The sequence below is a fragment of the Myxine glutinosa genome, chromosome 4 (assembly GCF_964187855.1).
Source record: "Myxine glutinosa chromosome 4, kmMyxGlut1.1, whole genome shotgun sequence".
In the NCBI taxonomy this organism is placed as follows: Eukaryota; Metazoa; Chordata; class Myxini; order Myxiniformes; family Myxinidae; genus Myxine; species Myxine glutinosa.
The window spans coordinates 213,473,813-213,478,827 of NC_136264.1; the positions used below are offsets into that span (position 1 = coordinate 213,473,813).

Consider the following 5,015-nt stretch of genomic DNA (forward strand, 5'->3'; position numbering starts at 1 on the left):
TCTGAAAGAAATGGTTGGTAACCCTTTTGATGGCGATTTCTCACAATGGCCATTGCATTTGGAGTCGTAATAGTCGGACTCCGCTCTGGGTCTTCCCTTTGCATGCGGTAACAACTGGACATCAAGTGTCCAGGTTTCTTGCAAAAAGCGCAAGTAGGCCCGGAGGAAAAACTCGTGGTCTGCCTTGGGCCCCCCGAAATATAAGTTTGTCTTGGGCCCGCATCCCTCTGATTTCGACCAGGTGGGGTATCCGCGTTGTCCCCATAATCCTCTCGAGGTCGCCGCCATGTATTGTCGTTCTCCGCACCTGCTGTTCCCCACCTCCCCTGCGGAGATCTAGGCGAGGAGTTAGGTTCGTGGACCCCTATTCGGTGGGTTAAGGCATAATCATCTGCCATGGGGGCTGCGTCCCACAACTTTGGTACTTTCTTTTCCTGCAGGTACACTTTGATGTCCTCGTGGACACACTGCTGAAATTCCTCCACCAGGATCAAGTCACGCAATGTTTCGAAGTCTTTCCCGACTCCTTTTGACTCACACCACCGATCAAACATGTTTTCTTTCACTCTAGCAAACTCCACATGGGTCTCACCCTCCCTCTTCCTGGCATTCCTGAATTTTTGCCTGTAAGCTTCCGGAACCAACTCGTAGGCTTTGAGGATGTGCTTCTTCAGTACCTCATAATCTGCACATTGGTCCATTGGTAGCGCCGAATAAATCTCTTGAGCTTTTCCCACCAGCACACTTTGCACGAGTATGGTCCAGGCCTCCTCCGGCCAGTTTAATTGTCGAGCCACTTTCTCAAAGTGTGGAAAAAATCTCGCTACTTCCTTTTCACTGAACGGTGGAACCAGCCTCACATGTCTGCCCACATCCCAGGTTCTCTGGTAAGGTGTCGACCCCGTCAGCAAGGGTGGTGCCTCTCCCCGTTCTCTCATTAACTCCAGCTCCTTGAATTTAATTTCTTGCTGAAGCTCCATGTCACGTTCCTTTAATTCCCTTTCCGCTTTTCTCTCCTCTGCTTCGAGTTCCCTTGTTTTCATCCTTTCTAACCTTTCCTGGAGTTCTCGTTCCCCTCTCCTTTCTTCTTCTGCTCTTTCCTTTTCTGCTTTCCTTTCTTCTTCTTTAATCCGTTCCTGGCTCCGTAATTGCAACTCCAGTTTCCGGAGCTCAACGTCTTCTGGTTCTTCGGGTAGCCACTCCCAGGCTAACTCGTCCCATGTTCCTAATCCCACCATAGACTGTATCACCGTGGTCTGCAACTCTGCCTTCCTCAAATTAGTTCGGACCTCCAAGTTAAAATGTTTGGCCAATTTCAAGAGGTCCGACTTTAGTAACGCTCGGAACTGTGCCTCACTCGGTGTTACCGCAAAGTTCTGTGCCACAAACGCCATGGTGACTATCGTTAACACCTGTTAACCTTCACCCACGACTTTACCCCAATTTCCCCAAAATTTACCAATTAATACTTAATTAATAAATTTTAATTAATAAAAATATTATTTTATTATTTTATACAAATACACTTTTAGATCCCGGACGTAGACCCAATTGCGAAATCGTAATTTGGACGAGCCCCCAATTCTGTTACGTGGTCCCCTCGGTGACTACCTGGTCTCGGTGACCCCCGGACCGTGAGAGGACCTTCGCCAGAAAGTTGTCTTATATATGCGCTTTCGCCACGCAATCCAGATGAATTCCACCCAAGAGAAAACTGATGTTCAAGAATATATTTCAATGACCATACAATTTCAATGATACAACCACGGAGATTTTCCCCGAGCAATCGACAACAAACAACCATCAACACTTCACAATCCCCAAACAATCCCCTAGACGAGTAAGATGGCCATCTTATATATGTGTGTCCACTTCTGTACTCACGACCCCCTTTTGGTCTCTGCCCTTCACAATGTCTCTGGGCCCCTCCTGACCGAGATGCTGGTCGGCGTCGCCGCACTCGGGCGGTTGAACGAACCCCGGGTGGACGTGTCTCCACCGGGCAGGTATCGTACCAGGCACCGCGGCTGCAGCCTCTCGTGGCCACGCGAAGCGGGTCCAGTAAAGCAAGCCAAAAGCTCCACGCCGCTTGCCAGGCGGGTTCGGCCCCAACGTACGACCCGTACGCGTCTTTTTAGACGGTGCCGCGAACGGTGCCAGACGCGGGGCGATGCACGGCCCCACGTCAACTTGACGTCTCCACCGGGGAGGTTCCCGTCCCGGTAACTCCTCTCGCCAGATGGGCTTCGGAACGCCGCTTTTCCACGCGGCGCAAGGTCGATCCCCTCTTTTCGTCGGAGCGGGGCGAGGAAGAGGAATCCTCGTCGCTGTTCTTCCTCGTGTCTTTTCTCTTCCGTTTCCGGTCACTTCCGTTTCCGGACACTTTGCAGAAGGGCTCCTGACCCTCCAACCACAACAACCCTTAATCTATTACACATGGATAAGCAAAGACCTGAATGGTAATTCACATACATTCACATAAATATGTAACACATGCTAGTAACCACGCTAGTAACCATGCTAGTAACCATGCCAGTACCATGCTAGTACCCACGCTAGTAACCATGCCAGTACCATGCTAGTAACCATGCTAGTAATCATGCTAGTAACCATGCTAGTAACTATGCTAGTACCATGCTAGTAACCATGCTTGTAACTATGCTAGTACCATGCTAGTACCATGCTAGTAACCATGCTAGTAATCATGCTAGTAACCATGCTTGTAACTATGCTAGTAACCACGCCAGTAACCCCAGTTTCCCAGTAAAGTTTTTTGTTTTTTTTCCCCAAAATCCCCATTCCTGTCTTTTTTTTCATCCCTTGTAGGGGGTCACTGGTCAGCATGGGGTCGCGGTTTTTTTTTTTGTTTGTTTGTTTGTTTTGTATACTGAATCGAGGCTCGTGAAAGAGCTAACATTAATTTCACAAACAAATCAACCAGACAAACAAAATATACAAAAAGAGGGAGCGGAAGACAAGATGGGGAAAGAAGGGGAAGCACACAACCACAACATTTGAGAGCAGGGAGAAGTGTGGGAGGGAGAGGGTTTGGGGGCAGGAGGCGTGGGAGGGGGAGGGGGGGGGGGGGAGAGGTATAAAACACAAGGGGACCGAAATTAGCGGGGGTAGAAAAGATCAAGGTTTTGGATGGGGGAGGATAAGAGATGGTGGTGAACAGCTGTTTTAAAGACCTGGAGGGTGGAGTGGGATTGAAGAGAGTGAGGGAGTTTGTTCCAGAGGCGGGAGAAAAGAGGAATGAAGGAGTGAAGGTGAGCATAAAGTCTTGATTTTGGCAGTTTAACCATAAGAGGGTTGCAGGCAGATCTTGTGCGACCTGTAGGAATATTTGGGGGACAGAGCCCAGAGAGAGCTGGGGGGGGGCAAGGCCAGAGAGGAGTCGGTAGAAGACAGAAAGACCACCAACCTGCCTGCGGTGAGTGAGTGAGAGGCCCTTGGAGTTAGCTTCATCGCGGGAGATTCCAATGATTCTGAATGCTTTGGTTTCAACAGCGTGAAGACGGGCTGGGTGTGAGGCAGGAGCACCAGCCCAGAGGGGAGAGCAGTATTCCATTGAGCTGCGGATGAAAGCCTTGTATGTGGTGAGGAGCTCAGTCGTGCCAAGGAAGGACTTCACACGACGGAGGATGCCCAGTCGGCGACTGGCTTTGGAGGCCAGATTTTAAATGTGGTTTTCCCAGGAAAGATCATGGCAGATAGTGAGACCCAAAAGCTTGAGTGACAGAACTTCTTGGAGAGGATTATTCAGAAAGTGGATGGGAGGGTTTTCCAGTCGGTTTTTTCGGAGAGACATCGTAAGAGTGTGAGATTTATCAGGATTGAAAGACATGTTCCGAATAGCAGGGACGGGTGGGGTCGTCTGGTAAATCTGGCTGAGAAACACTGACGTAACCATTACACCACCGAGTGTGGTTAATACGAATGAGGAGTCCAAACCACCGACGGCCACTCAGAGCGGTTGGTCCAACCATGACACCACCGAGTGTAGTTGGTGTGAATATAGAATGTTGAATGAAAAACAAAAAACGAGTCCGGACATCGTTTTGCACTTGTTTTTATTGTCACTTTTCGCAATCTTCACGTTTTCAAAATGTGGTTTATGGATTGAAAAATAAAAGATCGGCTTTCCCACACCGGGAATCGAACCCGGGCCGCCTGGGTGAAAACCAGGAATCCTAACCACTAGACCATGTGGGATCGCTGTTTAAATGGGTATTATAACTAGGTATATAGAGGTTTATACGAAGTAAAATTTATATAATGGCTGGAGCATATATATATATATATACACAGTGCACATGTTCCCTCACATTTCAACGCAAGTGGAGGCATTGGGCCTACACAGACCTGCAGTATGATTGCCGACCTTCGTAGCGCGAAACAAGCATCACGTAACGTTTTTATATAAGTTTATATTTTGACCAACAGACCAAGTGATGTTTTTGTTGAACTTGATATTATGACCACGTGACGTTTTTATTAAAATTTATATTATGACCACGTGACGTTTTTATTAAACTTTATATTATGACCACGTGACGTTTTTATTAAACTTTATATTATGACGAATTGTTCGTTTGTGTCTCTCTAAATTCCCTTGTGAAACACTGAAAAACGGCATCTGATACTGATAGTGATACTGATAGTGATACTGATAGTGATATATTTCCTGTTTATTGTGAAGCATCGAATACTTTCCATAAAATAAGTTAAAATTAATCGACGTATAATAATACATATTATATTTCAGTCGATTGTATTTTATTTCTTGGAGGAAAAACATTTCCGAATTGTTTGCACAAAACGATCGTGAGGTTTATTCATTAATTTGTGTTTTCTTTACTGATTTTTCTTTTAAAACATTATTGAGAATATAAGATATAAAATCATGTTGTTTTGTACCGCATACTTGGGTATTTTATATTTCTCAAACTGGTGATATAAGGGGGAAAAAAACCAACAACAACAAAAAAAAAAAAACAACAACAACACGGGCC

At 46.5% G+C, this 5,015-nt stretch overlaps 1 non-coding gene across 1 annotated transcript; it reads right to left on the bottom strand.

The window, feature by feature from the left end:
* Nucleotides 1-4,143: 4,143 nt before the first annotated feature.
* TRNAE-UUC (transfer RNA glutamic acid (anticodon UUC)) lies at nt 4,144-4,215 on the bottom strand. The gene has a single exon. It is a non-coding gene; the product is annotated as a tRNA-Glu (tRNA).
* Nucleotides 4,216-5,015: the final 800 nt, after the last annotated feature.